Genomic DNA, 24,283 nt, shown 5'->3' with positions numbered 1-24,283 from the left:
CGCGGTCGAGTTCTCCGCCCTTTTCCCTCCGTTTTCCCTCCCCTACTCCATAGCCAACGCGGCCGACTTTCTGCTCGTGTCGGTGATCGGCTTACCCACCACCGTGGTAGAAGGGATGATCACTGGCTGTCGCTGATGGAGGGCTTCGTGGTCAGAATTTTTCTTTTTAACCCGGGTTCTCGATGCCTCCCGTGCGATGTGGTGCTCAGCAGGATGATGAGGGCGGATGCCTCTTCTCGACGCCCATTCTGAGGACGAAGCTGCCTTGGATGTAAAACTGCCGCAGGGTAAGATCGGACTCGTCGCCACTGTTGAGTCTGTGTGTCCCAGTTATGCTTATTATAAATCACTGGACACAGACAACAAGAATAACTTTAACAGGTCTTTACTATTCGGAGGTCAGGGCTGAACTGCCCAGCAAATCACTACACAACGTTTATATACCGGTGTGGTCACCACCGGTATTACAGTATACAGCAGCCAAGAGAAAGTAGTACATCTCTTAAGGTAGTTCTCTTAAGGTGGAACAGGTTACATTCACCACAGAGAGCTCTTTCAAAGAGCCGGCACAGGCACAATGGGCCGACTGGCCTCCTTCTGTGCTGCATCATTCTATGATTCTGTGATGGTCCTATGTTTGAGCAGCACCATTCTGCCATGCCTCTAAGTGGCAAAAATTGTTATAAAGCGACCCGTCCCACCTGCAGCAGCACACGTCTACCACTAGATGGAGCTTCGTGAGCTGCAGCAGCGAATGAGCTGAAAGCACTCGAAGGGGAATTTCATCTGTGCTGACTTTCCATGGGCAAAAAATCCACTGGTTTGTTATAAAATTTTAACAGAGGAAACAACAGGGAACTTCTGACGACATCCTAAAACACGAGGTTGAATCTCCTGTTGCCAGTTCCAAGCCCGCAGGTACTCAACCGTACATAGGTCGGAAGAAGTCGTACAAATTAACCTTGCATAACCTTTTCATGTTTTAAAAATATTTTTGCATTTTATTTTCAGGAAGATTCACTAGTACAGTATTAAGAAAGCCTGCGTGTATAGCACATGCCATCTCACACTTTGTATAATACTGTTACAGAGTGCTTTTAAAAAGTCATAGTCATAGAATGATACAGCACAGAAGGAGGCCATTCGGCCCATCGTGCCTGTGCCGGCTCTTTGGTAGAGCAATCCAATTAGTCCCACTCCCCCCCCGCTCTTTCCCCATAGCCCTGCAAATATTTCCCCTTCAAGTATTTATCCAAATCCCTTTTGAAAGTTACTATTGAATCTGCTTCCACCACCCTTTCAGGCAGCGCGTTCCAGGTCACAACAATTCGCTGCGTAAAAAAAATGTTTCCTCATCTCCCCCTCTGGTCCTTTTTGCCAATTACCTTAAATCTGTGTCCTCTGCTTATCGAGCTATGTATTTGTATCACGCTTATTCATTGTCAATTATTCTACCGACTGGGATTTCCTCATTATTAGATCAGCAGATTCATTGGTTGTTCATCTCATTGCTGTTTGTGGGACCTTCATCAGAAAGAAAAGGCTGTGAAAAAGTCACCGGACTGTCACAAAAACCCAAGTGGTTCACTTCCAGGCCCACACTATGCGGTTGGCTCTTGAAGGCCGACTTTCTTCTCTTTGCAGTGCTTGGGGAACGCTCAGTTGCCCTGAGGTTCCTGGGGCTTTGCTGAAAGGGCGGCCGAGTGCAGGCATAGGCCCAGCGCTGCTCAGGAACTACCGCAGGAGGCGGTCGTCCACGGCCCTCCCACTGCAACTTCTTCCAGAGGACATCTAAATGCAAGGGTGTCCCCTGAACGCTGAGAGTGGGGGGGGGCCTGTGCCAGGGGCTTGTTCAGTTTGGAGGGTCTCCAGCAGCAGCAGCAGCCAGAAGGTCCAGAGGCCCTGTTCCAAAGTTTCCCAGTGCAAGGGTCTACCAAGGGGTGGGCCAGTGTCAGGGTGGGTCCGGGCCATGCTAATGACCCATGACAGCAAAAATCAGGCACACAGTGGCTCTGATGGGGGAAGCACACTCAGGATGCGCTACATCTGCTTAACACTTGGCGCAGGCGGATAATCAGTCCTTTAGGTCACTTCTTCAGAGGACATTAAAGGGCCCCTCAATTGTAAAAACAATCACTATTCCACCACAGCATTCTCAGCACAACTAGGGATGGGCAATAAGTGCCACCTTGCCAGTGTCACCCGGAACATGAGAACAAATAAAAAGACACTTCAAAGTCATTCATTGTATGTGAGACACTTTGGGATATTCGAAGCTCTTTTTAAGCTCTGCAGGAAGATTTTTTATGTTCGGTACTTGTAGCAAAATTAGTTCAGCATTATAAAAAAATTGGATTTGCAATTTCATTAGAAATAGCGAGCAGAGGAAATCTTCACTTTCCAATATTTTATAAAAGTGCGTCTAGCTTCAGTAAAGTTTGACTTTTTAAAATTCGTTCTTGGGATGTGGGTGTCGCTGGCAAGGCCAGCATTTATTGCCCATCCCTAGTTGCCCTCGAGAAGGTGGTGTTGAACCGCCGCCTTGAACCGCTGCAGTCCGTGTGGTGAAGGCGCTCCCACAGTGCTGTTAGGGAGGGAGTTCCAGGATTTTGACCCAGCGACGATGAAGGAACGGCCGATATATTTCTAAGTCAGGATGGTGTGTGACTTGGAGGGGAACTTGGAGGTAGCTTCAGTACAGTTTGACTCCTGAAGGCACAATATCCACCTCCCTTAAAAAAAGAACTGAGCTTCCCATAACCGCATTAACAGAGGCTCTGGGCTGCAATCGATGACTGTGACAATCGTGGTCCACTAGGGAGCAGCAACTATCAGCATTATCACAAGTACCAGCTTTACCCAGGTCTGAGTGAAGTGGTATTTCACCTCAGTGCAGTCTGAGAAATCAGGAGTTATATATGAAGCGTTGCGGGGAGACGGGGCCTGGTCCATGCTGATTTTTGTCTGTGAACGAGGGCTTGCAAACCAGGCCCCTAAAACACTGGCCGTCTGTGCCAAACACGGCTGGTTTGCATGTTTGAATTCTGATAGTGCCCTGCACCGTAAGCATCAGCCAGTTCCTAGGTTTCTCAAAAAAAAACGTTCCAGGTCTTTCCCGGACCAGGCCCCGTCTCCCCTCAACACTTCATATATAACTCATGATGATTTCTCAGACTGCCCTGAGGTGAAATAAAAACAGAAAATGTTGGAAATACTCAGCAGGTCAGGCAGCATCCGTGGAGAGAGAAACAGAGTTAACGTTTCAGGTCGATGACCCTTCATCACTGAGGTAAACTTCCGTTAGAAGTTTTATTGATCTCCCTACTGCGAGCACCGTTGTGATTCAAACATGACCCTTGCTTTCCTTTTGTAGAACGCTACTGATCAGTTTCCCACACCTCTTCCTTTACAGATCTGGCTCCTTTTCTTTCTCTATTTTCCCTACAATATTATTGTCATTGTCTCTATGAACTTTCCTTTCTTGGTCCTCCTGTGGTCCAAGTACACGGCACTACACGTTCCTGCTCCTTCTTGCATCCCTGCTGCGCTGAAACTCAGACTCATCGCAACAGTCTCTACTCTAAATCACTCCTGCTCATCATCTCAAAGCTGTGAAGCCCCTCGCCTTTCTCAGTTTTCCCTTCTATTGGCAATCTGTAGGTCATTAAAACCCATGATGGGAAAGACCTGGAGCGTTTATTTTTTAATTGAGAAATCTAGGAACTGGGCTGATGCTTATGGTGCAGGGCACGATCAGAATTCAAACAGGTAAACCAGCTGTGGTTGGCACAGACAGTCAGTGTTTTAGGGGCCTGGTTTGCAAGTCCTCATTCACAGACAAAAATCAGCATGGACCAGACCCCGTCTCCCCTCAACGCTTCCTTACCTGGGTCCTGTTGCTGCAGTAGGCAGTCCTGGGTCAATATTTATCCCTCAATCAACATCACTAAAACTGATTATCTGGTCATTATCTCATTGCTGTTTGCTGTGCGCCAATTGGTGCTGCATTTCCCCAGTAGTACAACAGTGACTACACTTCATTGGCTGCAAAGCGCTTTGGGACGTCCTGAGGTCTGGGTGAGAAGGTAGCAGGTTCGAGCCAAGCCTTTGAGCACCTATTCTAGGCTGACACTCCAGTGTAATACTAGGCGAGTGCTGCTTTGTCAAGGATGATGTAATTAAACCGAAGCTGTGTCTGGCTGTTCAGACGGATGTTAAAGATCAAATCGTACCGTTCAATTAAGAGTAGGGAGCCCTCTCAGTGTTGTGACCAACATTCGTACCTCAACCCCACCACCAGAAAGAGATGAACTGGTCATTCATCACATGGCTGTTAATGGGATCTTGCTTGTGCAGAACAGCTGCAAAGAATTACTGCACTTCAAAAGGCGCTATATAAATACAATTATTTATTTTACCAGCCAGCAAGAGGAAAATTCTGATTTCGGATCAACCTTCAGTTGAAGCCACAGGAGCTTTAAATCAGCTTGTTGTAACCGTCACTATCCACTGGATGGCGCTCAACTCACAGAGAATACTTTACACATTGCATTACACACAAACCAATCCATAATAATGCCTCTACAGTGAACAGACTGGTGTATATCTTATTATACGTCATAAGACACTTTCACTATTAGAGGGAACCATAATGTAAGTAAGGCGTATTACACCACATCATGTAAATACAACCAGACCAGTCTTTTATATATTTTAGCCCCTTTAATCCTTAATTAAATTTGTATCAAAGGGTGAATTATGCACCACTACATGTAATGTCCCTCATTCTTCAAATAAAGAACTGAGAGGTTCTAGCTATCAGGAATGATTGAACAGGCAGGGGCTCCTTTCTCTAGAAAAGAGAAGATGGAGGGGTGACCTGCTCGAGGTCTATAAGATTATGAAGGGGGTTTGATAGGGTAGACGTAGAGAAAATGTTCCCACTTGCAGGGGAGACCAGAACTAGGGGCCATAAATATAAGATAGTCACTAATAAATCCAATAGGGAATTCAGGAGAAACTTCTTTCCCCAGAGAGTGGTGAGAATGTGGAACTCGCTGCCACAGGGAGTGGTTGAAGCGAATAGCGTAGATACATTTAAGGGGAAGCACATGCGGGAGAAGGGAATAGAAGGAGATGTTAGATGAAGAAGGGTGAGAGGAACTCCATGTGGAGCATAAACACCAGCTTGGACATGTTGGGCCAAATGGCCTGTTTCTGTGCTGCAAATACTATGTAAACCAATCTATAATAAATCCATTGCAAGCGGCCTCTACAGTGAACAGATTGGTGTACATCATATTATACGGCATAAGACACACTTACAGTGAGATGTCACTATTAGAGGGAACCATAAAGTAAGTAATGCACATTACATTACCTCGTTTCCTCCTTTTGTGCTGCTGGCACAGGCACGATGGGCCGAACGACCTCCTCCTGCGCTGCATCATTCTGTGATTCTATACCGTATCACATAAATACAACCAGACCAGTCTTTTATGTATTTTGGCCCCTTTAATCCTTACTTCAATTTGTATCAAAGGGTGAATTATTCATGATTACATGTAATGTTCCTCAATTCTTCAAATAAAGTAGCATTCTGCACAGCAAGGCTCAGTCAGGCATTGTCATCTTATGGTGGAAGAGATTTTTTGCCTCAGACCATGTACATATGGGGTAATTTTACAAATCCACCCTCCTGGTGGAGAGTTTTGTGGCCAGGAGCACATTTCAGGACCCAAGCCTGCATCCCAATTGACAAAACTCCGCACTGGGAGGCCAATTTATAAAACATTCCCTATAGTGCGAACAGATACAACAACAACTTGCATTTTATACAGCGTCTTCAACGTAGTCAAACGTCCCGAGGCGCTTCACAGGAGCGTAATCAAACTAAATTTGACACTGAGCCACATAAGGAGATGTTAAGACAGGGGAGCAAACGCTTGGTCAAAGAGGTAGGTTTTAAGGAGCGTCTTAAAAGGAGAGAGAGGTAGAGAGGCGGAGAGGTTTAGGGAGGGAATGCCAGGGCTTAGGGTCTAGGCACGGCCGCCAATGGTGGAGCGCTGAAAATTGGGGATGGGCAAGAGGCCAGAATTGGAGATATAGGGCCAATTAGGGGTTAAATGATACAGGAACTTCAGGCGTGGTTAAATGTGAATATCCAAAAGTTGCTGTCCGAGTTGACATTAACTTCGCAAAAACGACATTGCGCCCTTAGCCTCCCCCACCACCCCCCTTTCACCCCCCCCGTTTTATTTTAGGAACTTGTTGTATTTGCCCATTAAACTGGCCACTGAAAGTTAAGTCTTGTAATTACGAGGGTAAGTACACTTGTAACGATGTGATAAATGTTAATTACTGCCAATCAACCTCTCTGGCACTGAAAATGAACTATTACAAGTGTGGAGATCCATTCCTTCAGGTTTTGAATTTTTCGGGACGATTTCAAAAATGTCAAATCTTCAATTTAAAATATTGTTCTTACCTTTCCTTTCTCTCTCTCTTAATCCAAACTTTCTTTCTCTCTCTTTATTTCTCTCTCTGTACCTGATTTGACATTGAATTCAGCCCCTTTAATTCACCCTCCTTCTCAGTCCTTCCGCTGTTTATTTCCCAATCCTTAAATCTCATTGGTGACGGAGATACCCTGTTGGTTGCCCTGTTCACTCGGGTCCCGGATGACATGTTGCCCTCGCTGCGCTGTTATCAGCTCCCACCTTCAGCAACTTTGTGGGGAAGTAAGTTTGGAGCTGAAGGGTGTGAGGGAAAGTCTAACTAACGGCAGACACCGTTAGATGCCCTGCTACGGCAAATACAGGCCCAATGTTTTATCTTCAGATGTTTTCAACTTCTGCTCACACGTGTAATTAGGTTGTGTGAGGAAAGCAAAATTGCTGGCTTCGCCTTTCTCCTAAACCTCAAACAACTTGTTGAACAATCAAATTAATAGCAGAGTTTGTAATAACCAAAAACCTTCACTTTATCGCTTAGCAGATATCCCGTGGCAATGCTCACAGTGAGTCAGAGGACATGTCGAGGTGCAATGTCTGAAGAGTGACAAGAAGGAAGTGTGATGCTTCCAAGAAGCAACACTTTAAACATATTATTGAACTATGAAACTTTGTTTTTTAAACACAGTACATAAGAACATAAGAAATAGGAGCAGGAGTCGGCCATTCCGCCCCTCGAGCCTGCTCCTCCATTCAATAAGATCATTGCTGATCTTCGACCTCAACTCCACTTTCCCGCCTGATCCCCATATCCCTTGATTCCCCATGAGTCCAAAAATCTATCTCTCTCAGCCTTGAATCTACTCAACGACTCAGCATCCACAGCCCTCTGGGGCAGAGAATTTCAAAGATTCACAACCCTCTGAGTGAAGAAATTCCTCCTCATCTCAGTCTTAAATGACCGAACCATTATCCTGAGACTATGAGGTATAAAGAGGTACATATTCTGATTGGCAAAGTTCAAGTATGAATGCTTAACAAGTCTTACATTTCTCTGTGTGTTAACTCCTCCATAAAAGTAACACCCAGAGGAATGTAATACTGTACCAACTTCACAGATTAGAAAATGCAACTGATAATAACTTGGAAACTCTAGGGAAGGAGTTGGTCTGGTCACTGTGTGTAGCAGCATGGCCTATTCAATTGTGAATCATAGAATGGTTACAGCACAGAAGGAGGCCATTCGGCCCGTCGAGCCCGTGCCGGCTCTCTGCAAGAGCACTTCAGCCAGTCCCACTCCCCGCCCTGCAAATTGTTCCCCTCAGGTACTTATCCAATTCCCCTTTGAAAGCCACAGTTGAGTCTGCCTCCACCGCCCTTTCAGGCAGTGCATTCCAGATCATAACCACTCGCTGCGTAAAAAAGTTTTTCCTCATGTCGCCTTTGGTTCTTTAGCCAATCACCTTGGGCTGGATTTTACCAGCCCTGAGGAGGCGGGTTTGGAGGCGGAACTACTGGGAAAGTCAAAAAGAATGGGAGCGGGTCCCGAGCCCACTCCCAACCCGCCGCCAAACAATCTTACCAGGAGTCGGGGCACCGATTTGTGCAGGGACCCGACTCCTAGCGGCGGGAAGAAGATTATAGCCACTGCGGGGAGGATGTTCCCGATGATGGGTGAAACTAGAACTAGGGGGCATAGTCTTAGAATAAGGGGCTGCTCTTTCAAAACTGAGATGAGGAGGAACTACTTCACTCAGAGGGTGGTAGGTCTGTGGAATTTGCTGCCCCAAAAAGCTGTAGAAGCTACATCATTACATAAATTAAAAACAGAAATAGACAGTTTCCTAGAAGTAAAGGGTTACGGGGAGCGGGCAGGAATTTGGACATGAGTCTAGGTTCGGATCGGTCATGGCCCTGTGGGTAGCGGAGCGGGCCCAGGGGCCGTGTAGCCTGATCCTGCTCCTATTTCGTGTGTCTAATTCTGTTAGATTCAGGAGATGGTTCTGTGATAGTGGATTGGCGGTTAGGATCAGATCAGCCATGATCTTATTGAATGGCGGAGAAGGCTCGAGGGGCCGATTGGCCTACTCCTGCTCCTATTTCTTATGTTCTTATGTTCTTAATTGCCTGTTAACAGACAGTTAAAAGGCTTTTTCCAATTTTTAGACTTCTGCTGTGGGTTTCCCAACGTCGGGGAACCCTGCCAGGTTAAGTGAGGCGTGCTGTGGGTCTGTTGTTATGTTGGTGTATACATGACAGCTGCAGAAGTGGTGTGAAGAATGCAATGGGACACTGATGAGTATCAGAGGTAAGGAAATGTTGGGAAAGTCATTTTTAGTGTGTTTAGATTTTTCTGTAGGTGACAAGCTTTTAAGTGTTTGTGTGGCCTCACCTCAATGGGAGAAGTGACAGATCGTTTCTGTGCCCTCACCTGCAGCTGCCATTTGTTTCATCCTAAGGAGAGAGTCATTGGAGAACCTGGGTGCAAGGGCTCACCTGTGTACAGTGATTGTCAGTGTTTGACAGCACCTCAATGCTGTCAAACACTGTCAAAAATTTATGGTTCATGTGCCTTTAAGAAAATCGACAGATGAAGCGTCATCAACTGACGTCATCTGACACCGGCTTTCCCTTAATTGGCCGGCAAGCCCGCAGGGCGGGATTAACAAGGCCAATCACGGGAAAATAGCGTCTGTGCATCGGATGTCGCTGGGGGCGGGACTAGAACCCGGAAGGCAGCAGTCCCGCCCCCAACGCGTCTCGGTTTGGATGATCAGCCATGATCTCATCGAATGGCGGAGCAGGACGAGGGGCCGAATGGCCTACTCCTGCTCCTATCTTCTATGTTTCTATGTAAAATCCAGCCCCTTAAATCTGTGTTCTCTTGTTCTCAACCCTTCCGCCAATGGAACAGTTTCTCTCCTATCTACTCTGTTCAGACCCCTAATGATTCTGAATACCTCTAGCAAATCTCCTCTCAACCTCCTCTGCTCTAAGGAGAACAACCCTAGCCTCTCTAGTCTATCCACGTAATTGAAGTCCCTCATCCCTAGAATCATTCTCGTAAATCTTTTCTGCACCCTCTCTAAGGCCTTCACATCCTTCCTAATGTGTGGTGCCCAGAATTGGACACAATACTCCAGTTGAAGCTGAACCAGTGTTTTATAAAGGTTCATCATAACTTCCTTGCTTTTGCATTCTATGGGCTGGATTTTGTCAATGGGGAGCTTTTGGAGGCGGGACTCCCACTTTTTGGGTTGTAGTCTCGCCTCCATCGACTTGTGGCCAACCCACACTATTTTCCTTTGATTGACCTTGTTAAGCTCACCCAGCGGGCTCAGCAGGCCAATTAAGGGACACCTGGTTACTGGTGATGTCAGCGATTGACATTTCATCTGTCAAGAGCTTTTAGCAGATGAAAAGTCAGCATTTGACAGCTCTGTGAATCTGTCAAACATTGACAATTTGTCTTCTAACTTGAGTCCTTCTACTCAGACTCAGTTAGAGATCTCTCCAGACCAGAAAGCAGAGGCTGCAGCTTTTGACAGTTCAGCGGCCATTCTGCTTTCTGTGCCGGTGAGCTGAGGGACTCCTGAGAACTGATGGAAGGAAGTCTGCAGGAGAAAGTAAAGGTAAGTAAAACTTATTAAAACACTTTACACTTACCTCACACACTTACCTCTGCACACATGCACCCATCACTCCCCTGCACAACGGACATCTCGACCCCTCCAACCCCTGCAGATCGACGGTCCGCCTCGCTAACTTGGCGTGGTTCGGAGCCGTCGGACAGCCACACTTCAGGGCTAAAAATAGGGATTAGGCAAAAAAACTGCCTGTTAACTACATGTTAACAGGCAGTTAATTGGCACTAATCCCCTTCCTGCCTCGGGGAGGCGGCTCCCAGCACAGGTCGGGTACCCGCCTCCTGGGACATTGGCACGGAGGCAGGTTGGGGGCGGGATGGGTTCCTGCCTCCCGATTCTGCAATTTTCCCACCACTCCCGCCTCCAAACCCGCCTCCACGGGGCTTGGAAAATCGAGCCCTATGTCTCCGTTTATGAAGCCCAGGATGCTTTTTTAATCACTTTCTCAATCTGCCCTGCCACCTTGAACGATTTGTGCACATATACCCCCAGGTCTCTCTGTTCTTGCACCCCCTTTAGGATTGTACCCTTTAGCTTATATTTCCTCTCCTCGTTCTTGCTACCAAAATGTATCACTTCGCACTTTTCTGCATTAAATTTCATCTACTACGTGTCCGCCCATTTCACCAGCCTGTCAATGTCTTCATGAAGTCTATCAGTATCCTCCTCACTGTTCACTATACCTCCAAATTATGTGTCCTCTGCAAATGTGGCACTTTATCCAACGCCTTTTGGAAGTCCATGTACACCACATCAACCGCACTGCCCTCATCAACCCTCTCTGTTACCTCATCAAAAAACTCGAAGATTTGCTCCGGTCGGTTTTCTTCACAAAACCACAAACATCGTTTAGATTTATGATTTCACTGGAGGACTTCTTACTCCTCCGTGTACAGGAGCCTGTTCTCACTGGAGAACAACATAATTCTGGAGGATAATGTGCACTTTTTGAATTATATCATCCTTCCTAAATGTCAAGAGAACTCCCTATTCTTCTTTCAATAGTGTCCTGCGATCTGTAAGTGCCGTAGGATCTATTATGTCCACATGAGCGGGCAGGCTGGGCCTCGACTAAACATCTCCTCTGAAAGGCAGAGCTCACCATTATGTTGTTGCAAAACAAAGCATACCACTTTGTCCTGGTACAAGATCTTGGTTAGGCCTCAGTTGGAATATTGTGTCCAGTTTTGGTCTCCTCACATGGTGGGCGATAGTGAGGCTTTGGAAAGGGTGCAGAGGAGGGCCACACGATTAAATCCCAGTTTGGAGCACCTTAGTTACACAGATGGGCTCAAAGAGCTGGGTCTGTATGCTTTAGGAAAGGGGTGATTTAGTCAAGGTTTATAAAATAATGAAGGGACTAGTCTGCGCTTATGTGAACCAATTATTTCAAGTGAATGGGTTAGGGAGGATGCTTGCAAGTTATGTAAAGGCAGAACTAGGTTGGATGTTATGTTGTTCTTCCTTTCCCAGAGAATAGTGAACCTGTGGAACAGGCTGCCAGCTCATGTGGTGAACACTGGTTCACTGTATTCCTTCAAGAGAGAGCTAGATCGGTTTCTGGCTGGGGTCGAGGGATCGCCTTGTACAAGAGGTCGATCCCCTGTAATACGTTCAATCAGCTCCGATGGACGGGTCACATCGTCCGCATGCCCGATACGAGACTCCCAAAACAAGCGCTCTACTCGGAGCTCCGGCACGGCAAGAGAGCCCCAGGTGGGCAGAGGAAATGCTTCAAGGACACCCTCAAAGTCTCCTTGAAAAAGTGTAACATCCCCACCGACACCTGGGAATCCCTGGCCCAAGACCGCACAAAGTGGAGGAGAAGCATCCGGGAAGGCGCCGAACACCTCGAGTCTCTTCGCCGGGAGCAAGCGGAAGCCAAGCGCAAACAGCGGAAGGAGTGCACGTCAACCCAAGCACCCCACCCACCCGCCCCTTCAACCACCGTCTGCCCCACCTGTGACAGAGACTGTAGGTCCCGCATTGGACTCATCAGTCAACTGCAAACTCATTTTTAATGTGGAAGCAAGTCATCCTCGGTTCTGAGGGGCTGCCTAAGAAGAAGAAGAGGTCCTTAATACGTCTATAACCAGCGGTCATTCAAAGATTGGATGGTGCTTTTCGCCCTTCTGTGGCTATGGCCTAGAAATTGGATTGCGCCGCAACTGTTTTATAGGCATATAAAAAGGGCACCTAAGTGTCCAAAATGGCGCCCGTGAACGCATTAATTCCACATCGCCCGCCATATTGGTAAAGGCTCCAGCACAGACGTCCAGGTTTTAAGGCCCGATTCAGGCGCAGCCCAATGTCTAAGCTGTGAGATCTTCCTCATCTGGCACACTTAAGGGCTGAGGTTCTAAAAGGGAAGAGAATTTGCATTGTTGATGGAGCAAATTAGGAACTTAGGAGCAGGAGGAGGCCATTCAGCCCCTCAAGCCTGTTTCGCCTCCTCCCTTACTCCTCCCTTGTTTTTCTCATGACCATGAAAACGAGACAGCAAAAATGGAGCACGTACATTTCTTGTATCTATAGTTTGGGGCATTTTAAAACAGCTACTGATGAAAGGCATAAACCCAAAGCATTGGTCTGCCCTTTCTCTGTGATAAGACCTGCTGTTTACTTTCAGCGTGTTCTAATGTTACGTCAGATTTCTAGCTTTTGAAGTTTTTCTTTACTCGACAAAGCAGCTTCATCTAACTTCCTTGAGCGACAAAAATACTTTAAAACAAAGAACAAAGACAGAACATGCCACAAGCTTTCATACGATGCGATCAATATCAATGCTCAGGAGAAGCCCATATCTCACCTGGGCACGTCACTATGGTCGCCATCACTTCTGGAAATATTTACCACAGGCCAGGGGTGGCCATTGTAGGTCCCATCTATTGCCCCAAGTATGTAGCCTCAGCGCCATCATGACAGAAAGATTTCCATTTAATGGGAGAGAAAGAAAAGGAGAGAGAAAGAGAGAAAGAAAGAAAGAGAGAAAGAAAGAAAGAAAGAGAGAAAGAGAGAAAGAGAGAGAGAGAAAGAGAGAGAGAAAGAGAGAAAGAGAAGAAAGAAAGAAAGAGAGAAAGAAAGAAAGAGAGAGAGAAAGAAAGAGAGAGAAAGAAAGAGAGAGAGAAAGAAAGAGAGAGAGAAAGAAAAGAGCAAACTTGCATTTATATAGCATCTTTCACGATCTCAGGATGTCCCAAAGTGCTTCACAGCCAATGAAGTATTTTTGAAGTATAGTCATTGTTGTCGTGTAAGCAAAACACATCACAAACAATGAATTGCTTTTTGGAGTACAATATTGTTAGGTAGGCAAATGCAGCAGTCATTTTGCACAGATCCCACAAACAACATTGAGATGAATGACTTGTTAATCTGTTTTATTTTTATGGTGTTGACTGAAGACATCAAGAGAGCTCTCTGTTCTTCTTCCAATAGTGTCCTGGGATTGTTCACTTTCCCCCAAACAGACAAGTTTAACATCTCATCCAAAGGGTGACAACTCTGATCATTGCAGCACTGAGGGAGTGCTGCACTAAGTGTCAGCATAGATTATGTCTTCAATTCCCAGAGTGCAGCCTGAACAACCTTCCGATTCTCTGGCACTCTCTTCCTCCAAAAAGCTGTTGAGGCTAAACTGAGACTGATAGATTTTCGTTAGGCAAGGGTATTAAAGGTTACGGAACCAAGGCGGGTGGAAGGAGTTAAGATACAGCTCAGCCATGATCTAATTGAATGGTGGAACAGGCTCGAGGGGCTGAATGGCCTCCCTCCTGTTCCTATGACTCAAAGACATGAATGCTGCCAACTGAACCAAGACTGACCCTCCTGATCATGATGAGATATTTTTGGTCACTTGTCAATAGTATGGCAGCCCACAGATATAAATTTGGAGCTGGCTCCTATTTGGAGATGGCACCTGTGGACCTAGCTTAACTGTATAAGACCCCAAATCCATGTGTATGCAAGCAGCAGGTAAACTACGAAGTATTTCTGTTATTCTACATAGACTGAGAAAGCATGTTAATTTTTTCTTCAGTAATGAAATTACTTGAGAAAAAAAGCTTCAGAGTAGTGGCAACTGTGCAGGAGGTTTGTGTTGTCTGGTTGCCAGGGCGATGCTGCGGCTGCTGCTATGGTGTTTCTACCTCTCTTTTGTTCCATTCTGCTGGGAGATGAAAGCAAAAATTATAATTTGTGAAAGAACATGTTAATGTGAAGAATATGTCAGTGAGATAGAGGCAGACATAACAGAAGCAATGTGGTGACCTAGATCGGCGATATAGCATGTGAGGTTGGCGGGGGGGTGGGTTTGGGGGAGGGGGGTGGGGTTGGGGGGCGGGGTTGGGGGAGGGGGGCGGGGTTGGGGGAGGGGGGGGCGGGGTTGGGGGAGGAGGGGCGGGGTTGGGGGAGGAGGGGCGGGGTTGGGGGAGGGGGGGCGGGGTTGGGGGAGGGGTGGGGTTGGGGGAGGGGGGGTGGGGTTGGAGGGGTGGGGGTGGGGTTGGAGGGGTGGGGGTGGGGTTGGAGGGGTGGGGTGGGGGTGGGGTTGGGTGAGTGGGCTGGGGTTGGGGGAGGGGGGTTGGGGTTGGGGGAGGTGGGCTGGGGGAGGGGGGCTGGGGTTGGGGAGGGGGGTGTGGTTGGAGGGGGGTGGGCTCGGGTGAGTGGGTTGGGGGAGGGGGGCTGGGGTTGGGGGAGGGGGGTGGGGTTGGAGGAGGGGGTGGGGTTGGAGGAGGGGGTGGGGTTGGAGGAGGGGGGCGGGGTTGGGGAGGGGGGCGGGGTTGGGGGAGGGGGTGGGGTTGGAGGGGTGGGGTGAGTGGGTTGGGGGAGGGGGGCTGGGGTTGGGGGAGGGGGGTGGGGCTGGAGGAGGGGGTGGGGTTGGGGGAGGGGGGCGGGGTTGGGGGAGGAGGTGGGGGAGGGGGTGTGGGGTTGGGGGAGGGGGCTGGGGTTGGAGTGGGGGTGGGGTTGGGGGGTGGGGTTGGGGGAGGGGGCTGGGGTTGGAGCGGGGGTGGGGTTGGAGGGGGGGTGGGGTTGGGGGAGGGGGGTGGGGTTGGAGCGGGGGTGGGGTTGGAGGGGGGGTGGGGTTGGGGGAGGGGGGTGGGGTTGGAGCGGGGGTGGGGTTGGAGGGGGGGTGGGGTTGGAGGGGGGGTGGGGTTGGGGGAGGGGGGGTGGGGTTGGAGCGGGGGTGGGGTTGGAGGGGGGTGGGGTTGGGGGAGGGGGGTGGGGTTGGAGCGGGGGTGGGGTTGGAGGGGGGGTGGGGTTGGGGGAGGGGGGGTGGGGTTGGAGCGGGGGGTGGGGTTGGAGGGGGGGTGGGGTTGGGGGAGGGGGGTGGGGTTGGAGCGGGGGTGGGGTTGGAGGAGGGGGTTGATAATCCACGAGGAGTTCCGTTGTAACTTTGGCAGCAGAGGCACAAGAAACTCCCGAAGTTATGACGGGCGAGCGAGCGAGAGAACCCCTGTGGAAATTCACCCTTTAAGCCACTTGAATGAAACGTGTAACTGACTGTAATGTACATTACTGGTCAACCAGTGTAATGGAACCTTTTGGATGGGACGTTAAACCGAAGCCCCGTCTGCTCTCTCAGGTGGAGGTAAAAGATTCCATCAGATTATTTCGAAGAGGAGTCTGGGGAGTTCTCCCCAGTGTCCTGGGCCAATATTTATCCCTCAATCAACATCACTGAAACAGATTATCTGGGTCTTTATCACTTTGCTGTTTGTGGGAGCTTGCTGTGCGCAAATTGGCTGCCGCGTATCCCACATTACAACAGTGACCACACTTCAAAAAAAGTACTTCATTGGCTGTAAAGTGCTGTGGGTGGCCGTGAAAGGCGCTGTAGAAATGCAAGTCTTTCTTTCTTTCGAAGACAATTTGGGTCATCTGGTAACTTCTCAAATAACAAGGGAAAGGCTATGCCACAGCGGCGTGAGTTATAAGACTTGAGCCACATTGATCAATTGGTCTATTCTGATTCTCATAAAAAGTAAAAGCAAAGATTTCTTGCCAGGTTCTGAACAAAGTCACCAATAAAGAAAACTCAGGAGTCAGTGATTCTGGAGCTGAGGATTTAGGGCTGGATTGTCATTGGGCCGTGGAGGCGGGATTGGAGGCGTGCGGGAGGTTAAAATCCCGAAATCGGGGGGGCACGAACCCATCCCGCTCCCAACCCGCCTCCATGCCATTTTCAAAGGAGGTGGGTACCCGACCCGCACTGGGACCCGCCTCCCCGAGGCAGGAAGGGGATTAGAGCCAATTAACTGCCTGTTAACAGGTAGTTAACAGGCAGTTTTTAGCCTAATCCCTATTTTCATTGTGGAAATGTGGGATTCCCGACGGCTCCAAACCACGCCAAGTTAGCGAGGCGGGCCGTCGGGATGAAGGGCTTGGAGAGGTCGAGATGTCTGGTGTTCAGGTGAGTGATGGGTGCATGAGTGCAGAGGTAAGTGTGTTTAGTGTGTGTAAAGTGTTTAAAGAAGTTGTACTTACATTTACAGCCTTCCTTCCTTCAGGTCTCGGGAGTCCCTCATCTCATTGGCACAGAAAGCAGAATGGCCGCGATCTGTCAAAAGTTCCAGCATTCAGCTTTCTGTTCCGGGAAGATCTCTAAATCATCCTGACAGGAAGGAATTAACTTAGAGTACAGATTGTCAGTGTTTGACAGCTTCAAACAGCTGTCGAATGCTGATATTTCATCTGTCAAAAGGTCTTGATAGATGAAATTTCAGTCTGTGACGTCACCTGTTGCCGAGTGGCCCTTAATTGGCCTGCTGAGGCCGCTGGGCGGGCTCAACAAGGTCAATCAAGTCAAAATCGCGTGGGTTGGCTAGAACTCGATGGAGGCGGGACTACAACCCCAAAAGTTGTAGTCCCGCCTCCTACCCGATTCCTCAATGAAAATCCAGCCCTTAGTATCTACTTTCTCCTGAGGTATAAAGTGAAAATCTACGACACTCTACGACCCCCAGATGGCTGGACTCTATGATCAGTGCTACAGTCCAGGATCGGATGCTGTTGTGTGTATAATGTTATCAGACTGAGCCCTGTACGCTGTATACAGTAGCTTTTCTTGCTCAAGCAATTCAGTGATCATGATCTGTTGTACAGATGGAACATAGGAACAGGGGGAGGCCATTCAGCCCCTCAAGCCTGTTCCGCCATTCAATTAACTGATGGCTGATTTGTACCTCAATTCCATTTACCCGCATTTGTTCTATATCCCTGGATACCCTCATCTAGCAAAAATCTATCAATCTCAGTCTTGAAAATTTCAGTTGACCCAGCCTCAACCTTTTGAAGAAGAGAGCTCCAGATTTCCACTACCCCGTGTGTGAAAACGTGTTTTCCGATTTCACTCCTAAGTGGCCTGGCTCTAATTCTAAGATTATGGCCTCTTGTTCTGGACCCCCCCCCACCAGAGGAAATAGTTTCTCTATATCTAACCTATCAAATCTTTTAATCATTTTAAACACCACAAATAGATCATTGTTTTACCCTTTAAGCCCTGGTATCACTCTGGTGAATCTGTGCTCTACCCCTTCCGAGACCAATATATCTTTCCTGAGTAACGACAGAAAATGCTGGAAAAATTCAGCAGGCCAGGCAACATCCGTGGAGAGATAATATCTTTGCTGAGGTTCGGTGCCCAAAACTGAACCCAGAACTCCAGGTGGGGTCTGACCAAGGCTCTGTACAACTGAAGCAGCCATTCCAACCCCTTGAGATAAAGGCCAACATTCCAGTAGCCTTTTTGCTTTTGGTACCCGCGCACTAGCTTTTAGTGATTTGTGTACATGGACTCCCAAATCCCTTTGCTCCTCCACAGTTCCGACACTCTCACCATTAAGAAAATATTCCGATTTGTCTTTGGATGACCTCACACTTCCTCACATTGAACTCCATTGGCCATAATTTTGCCCCTTTGTCACTTCCTGCTTCCATCGACACAACTTTCTGTGCCTCCTAACTTAGTGTCCTCTGCAAATTTGGATATACAGCTCTCTATTCCTTCATCCATGTCATGGTGAAAAGCTTAGGCCCCAGTACAGATCTCTGGGGAACACCACTTGTCACATCCTGTGTCCCTACTCTCTTGCCTCCTACTTGCCAGCCAATGACCAACCCATGTCACAAGGTTACCTCTCATTCTGTGCACTTTCACTTTTGCCGATAATTGCTTGCGCTGAATCTCATCAAATGCCTTCTGGAGGTCCATATAGAAATTCCGTTTATTCATCATGCTAGGGATCTCCTCAAAAAATTCAGCTGGATTAGTCAGGCATGACCTACCCTTCACGTATCCATGCCGACTCTTTCTAATCAGATCACACTTGGTGCCTCGGTCACTCTGAGCTGGATTTTGTCAATGGGGGCATGTTGAGGGTGGGACTGCTGGTTTTAGGGTTTTAGTCCTGCCCCCAACGACGTCCGGCCAACCCACGCTGTTTTCCCTTGATTGACCTTGTTAAGCCCGCCCAGCGGGCTTAGCCGGCCAATTAAGGGAAAGCCGGTGACAGAGGACGTCAGCATATGACGTTTCTTTTGAGAAGCTGTCAAACGCTGACAATCTCTGTTCTAAGGTGAGCCCTTTTACTGAGAATGCAGCAGCCATTCTGTCATCTCTGCCGTTGAGATGAGGCACCTCCTGATCCCCAAGGGTTGAAGCCTGCAGAAAGAAACAAAGGTAAAGAAATTTTTCTGACACTTTACACTCACCTCTCATACTTACTTGTCCACACTTGCACCCATCACTCACCTCCACAGCGCACTTTTCGATCCCTCTCACCCCGCAGACTCACTGCTCGCCTCGCTGACCCTGGCGAGGTTTGCAGCCGTCGGGAAGCCTGCAATTGCAGGGGTAAAATGGGGATAAGCCCCTTAACTGCCTGTTAACTACCTGTTAGGCAATTAAATGGCTGTAATCCCCTTTCCGCCTCGAGGAGACGGGTCCCTGCACGAGTCGGGGACCCGCCTCCCAGGAAGATGGCACGGAGGCGGGTTGGGAGCGGGTTCGGTACCTGCTCCCAGTTTCTGCCATTTTCTCGGCAGTCCTGCCTCCATACCCGTCTCCCCAGGGCTGGCAAAATTCCTCCCTCTGTCTCTGATGACTAAACTTCCCCACAACTGGTGTTATACCGACAGGTCTGTAGTTAGCTGGTTTCTCCCTCCCTCCCTTTGCAAATAGTGGGGCGACATTTTCAATTCTCCAATCCAAAGGTGCAATTCCTGAATCTAGAGAGCTCTGGAAAGTTATGACTAACGCTTCTGCATAAAAGACTGAGTGCAAGCTGAACATCTTTTTTTCCCCATGCATGATTTTATGCACAGACAGACCTGACTCATCCAGTGGTATATGGAGAAAAATAAAGAATATATTATTCCTACTGCTTAATTGTAATGGCAGAAAAAAATGATGATGATCTTACCTCTGTTTTTTTCTCCACTGATCTTCTTGAATGGAATCTAGGATGTGGGTCTACAAGAAAAATTACAGAATTATTATTACAAAATGACTACCCAGCGCAACCTCACCACCACCTCTCTCGACCCTCCATTGCCTCTGATTTGTCAGACTGCTTGTCCGCTCCATCCAGTAGTGGATGAGCAGAAATTTCCTCCCAATTAAATACTGGGAAGACCGAAGCCATTGTCTTCGGCCCCTGCCACAACTCCGTTTCCTAGCCATCGACTCCATCGCTCTCCCTTGCCACTGTCTGAGGCTGAACAAGACCGTTCACAACCTTGGTGTCCTTTTTGTCCCTGAGCTGAGCATTCGACCCCCTATCCTGTCCACCGCCTACCAGCACCTCTGTAACATCGCCCGTCTCCGCCCCTGCCTCAGCTCATCTGCTGCGGAGACCCTCATCCATGCCTTTGTCCCCTCGAGACTTGACTATTCCAACACACTACTGCCCAGCCTCCCACCTTTCACCCTTCATAAACTTGAGCTCCTCCAAAACTCTGCGGCCCGTATCCTAACTCGCACCAAATTCCGTTCACCCATCACCCCTTTGCTCGCTGACCCATTGCCTCCTGGGTTTTAAAATTCTCATTCATATCTTTAAATCCCTCCATGGTCTTGCCCCTCCCTATCTCTGTAACCTCCTCCAGCCTTAAAACTCTCCGAGAACTCTGCGCTCCTCCAATTCTGGCCTCTTGAGCATCCCTGATTTTCATCGCTCCACCATTGGCGGCCGTGCCTTCAGCTTCCTGGGCTCGAAGCTCTGGAATTTCCTCACTAAACCTCTCCGCCTCGCTACCTCTCTCTCCTCATTTAAGATGCTCCTTAAAACCTACCTCTTTGACCAAACTTTCGGTCACCTGTCCTCATATCTGCTTACGTGGCTCGGTGTCAAATTTTGTTTGATAACGCTCCTGTGAAGCACCTTGGGACGCTTTCGTACGTTAAAGGTGCTATATAAATGCAAGTTGTTGTTGTACAGAATGAAGAACACTTAGGCTGGGATGTTGCACTTTTGCAGAATCCTGGCTCACGTTCAGAGTGTGCGAGTTCCACCCGCCACAAGAATGCATCTCTGACCCCGGCCGATTTTCCAGGGTCGCGGCAATATTCATTTTCAGGCGGGTTCCCCACTGTTGGGGAATCTGCCCGGAAGGGCCGCAAGGATTGGTGGGCATTTTTTTCCCCCCAGAATCGCGGCAGCCCTTGCAGTCACGCCTTTTAATTGTTAATTATTCTCTCTGTTGCCCTTAGAAATGCTGGATTCTAGGGACGAACAAGCCTCCCATGCCAAGAAATGCACTTTATATATTTGGCCAGATGTGTTACTGTATATAGCTGACATCGCTTCCAGTGAAAAATACCGAGAGAGCAGGGAACGGGAAACAGCTCCCGATGAATTTTGCGCGAGCGAAACGGCAGCAGATAATCTAGGGTTTAAATTCCATTCAGCCTATGTTTTATTGCTTTGAACCTCTTTGTGTAATGCGAATGATCGCAGAGAGATTAAAGTCAACTGCCTAGGTCAGGATTGACCAACCTTTCAAAGGTTAAGAGAAAAATACCTCATTAGTCAACAAAGACCCACATGCTGAAAGTGAGAGTCTTGCTGGAGTAGGTTTTTTGAGCATGAGGCACCCTTCAGTCACCCATATATATTATTTATGCGTGAACCATGTGTAAAACTGTGTCAACCGTGGCTCAGTGCGTAGCACTCTTGCCTCTGAGTCAGAAGGTCGTGGGTTCAATTCCCCCCCCCCCCCCACCCCAGGGACATGACACTCACAGTGCAGTACTGAGGGAGTGCTGCACTGTCGGAGGTCTTTCAGATGAGATGTTAAATGTTTGCCCTCTCAGGTGGATGTAAAAAATCCCATGGCACTATTTTGAAGAACACCAGGGGAGTTCTCCCCGGTGTCCTGGCCAATATTTATCCCTCAACCTTTACCTAAAAACTGATTATCTGGTCGTTATCACATTGCTGTTTGTGGGAGCTTGCTGTGTGCAAATTGGCTGCTGCGTTTCCTACATTACAACAGTGACTACACTTCGAAAAGTACTTCATTGGCTGTAAAGTGCTTTGGGACATCCTGAGGTCGTGAAAGGTGCTATACAAATGCAAGTCTTCTTTTTTCTCTTGCTGTCCTCATAGCCTGACATCCTGATTGTATTCAGAAGCAAAAGTCCTGACTGATTTCCTCCTCTCTAATCGAGGGATACTGAAGCCAATTATAGTGCCACAACCATCACTCCAGGTGCGCTTAACAGACCAGAGGTTAAAAGGTCCATAGGACCTTCCTGGTCTCTATGCCTCACTCACTGGATAAATTTTCTAAGCATCGGGAAACACTGATGGAGTTTTCTTTCCTCACCCCTGCCTCATCTCAGTTCAGCCAACTTCCGCAGACCTGGGATCAATCTTGGCGCTTGGCACTTTCCTTCTACGGGATAGGAGAGAATTGCTATGGTCACTATGTGTAACAACATCATAAACTCGTTCTTTTTGAATGCACTTATGACATCACTACATTCATCGAGCAGAGAAATGTGTTCCCCTCTAGTCTGTATAGCTTAGTGCCTTTACCCATTAGGCTTTGGGGGAGCTGCAGAGCTATGCTTATACCTTCACAGTTGAACGCACATTTGGCCAAGAACCCAAGAGAAAGTCAAGAATGAGAAAAGACCATTAACCTGTTGAACCTCATTGCTCTAGTTTTACAACTCACCCAACCTAACATTACTCCTCTAATGTCTCTGCCATCACTACCTTATTGATGGATTATATTCCTTGAATATATATATAAAAAAAATTCTAACTTAAGTTTATGTCCCCTTGGTTTCATCTTGATATAACATTCTGGGTTTATTTTATCTTTATCGATAACATTCGCGAGTAACATTTGTGCCACACAAATGCCAGGCAATGACCATTTCCAACGAGAGAGAGTCTAACCACCTCCCCTTGACATTCAATGGCATTACCATTGCTGAATTCCCCCACCATCAACATCCTGGCGGTCACCAATGACCAGAAACTCAACTGGACCAGGCACATAAATGTCATGGCTACTAAAGCAGGTCAGAGGCTGGGTATTCTGCGGCGAGTGGCTCACCTATCCATTTAAAAGATAAATTCAGTTTTGTTTATAATACTTGGAGCATAGGTTTACAAATTCAGAAATGGGAAGGTGAAGCCTCTCCACCAGCTACAAGGCACAAGACAGAAGGGTGATGGAATATTCTCTACTTTTCTGTTATGGGCACAGCTGCAACAACATTCAAGAAGCTCGTCACCATCTAGGACAAAGCAGTCCACTTGATCAGCACCCCATCCACCTGTTTAAGCATCCACTCCCTCCAACATCGGCATACCATGGCTGAAGTGTGCACTATCTGCAGCAACTCTTCAGCAGCACCTCCCAAACCCGTGACCTCTACCACCTCGAAGGCCTTGGGCAGCAGGTGCATTGGAACACCATCACCTCCAATTCTTGCACCTTCCCAACTTGGACATACATTACTGTTCCTTCATTGTCGCTGGGTCAAAATCCTGGAACTCCCTCCCTAACAGCGCTGTGGGAGTACCTTCACCACACGGACTGCAGTGGTTCAAGAAGAAGGCCCTCCAATATCTTCCTAAAGGCAACTAGGGATGGACAATAAATGCTGGCCTTGCCAGCAATGTCCATATCCCGAGGATTAAAAAAAACTTGAGGCTACCCTTAACCATAGTCCTTCTAGAAACTTCACATGAACAATGGCTAAAACACCCAAATGGCTACCCTTGTGTGTTGTTAGTTGGTATGATTGCACTAGGATTAGGGTGAGTGTGAGGGGTGGCTAGTGAGATGGGGATGTGATAATGTAGATAGAGAGGGATGGGTGGAGGTGCAAGGTGTGGGCTTGCTTCTAGATTTTGGGCTTAAGCTTCTGTAATGTTTTTCCATTGCTCATCCCCTTTACATTTGGGATTATTCTTCTGGCTATTCTTTACACCCTCTACTTTTTATGCCTGTCCCTTCTGAAGTGTGATGACACAGTAAGAAGGCTGAGATTTTGCTCACCTCGATGGGCCCGGTTCGGCCGGTGTCGGTGGCGGGTCACGGCCCCGCTGCTGACTCCATCCCGCTGTCTAAAATGACCTTACCTCAATGGGGCTTGCTAAGCCCGCCCAGCGTGTTTCCTGGCCTAACTAGATGGAGCCGGTCTGGTGACGTCATTCATGACGTGTCTTGAGCCAGTTTCCTTAAAGGGACCATGGCCACCTTACTTTTGACGTTTGTGCTGTCAGTGTTCTATAGCATTGAGGTGCTCCAAACACTGACAATCACTGCTCAGAGGTGCAGGGCTGCACCCAGGTACTCCCATGACTCTCTCCATATGCTTATGGAGGGAGTCAAAGCATGAAGGTAGGTTCTCTTCCCTTCCAATGGGCGAAAGAGACCTCCCCAGGAGACCAACACAGCCTGGTTGCATATTGCAGAGGAGGACACAAGCAGGGATGTCATCAGGAGGACCAGGCTGCAGTGGCGCAAACCTTTCAATGATCTCAGTAGATCACGAAACGTTACTGCAAAGCCACACTCAACCTCACCCTGCTGTGCCACTCATCACATCCCCATCACTCTGCCTTCCCTACCCTACTCCTGAACATCCTTACTCACACCAACACACCTTGCACCTCCACCCATCCCTCTCTCTCTATCTACATTATCACATCCCAGCTCACTAGC

General features: G+C 48.1%; 1 protein-coding gene across 1 annotated transcript in view; it reads right to left on the bottom strand.

Moving 5' to 3' along the window:
• Positions 1-24,283, bottom strand: part of LOC147099956 (uncharacterized) — a 72,601-nt gene that overhangs the window by 10,351 nt on the left and 37,967 nt on the right. Inside the window, exon 3 of the mRNA XM_085968977.1 lies at positions 19,516-19,565. The gene's annotated coding sequence lies outside the window, so the exon portion shown is untranslated. The remainder of the gene's footprint in view (positions 1-19,515; positions 19,566-24,283) is intronic.

The sequence above is a fragment of the Somniosus microcephalus genome, chromosome 27 (genome assembly GCF_052327205.1).
Source record: "Somniosus microcephalus isolate GS21.2 chromosome 27, FLI_Smic_1.0, whole genome shotgun sequence".
Lineage (NCBI taxonomy): Eukaryota > Metazoa > Chordata > Chondrichthyes > Squaliformes > Somniosidae > Somniosus > Somniosus microcephalus.
This window is presented reverse-complemented; position numbering and strand designations above follow the sequence as displayed.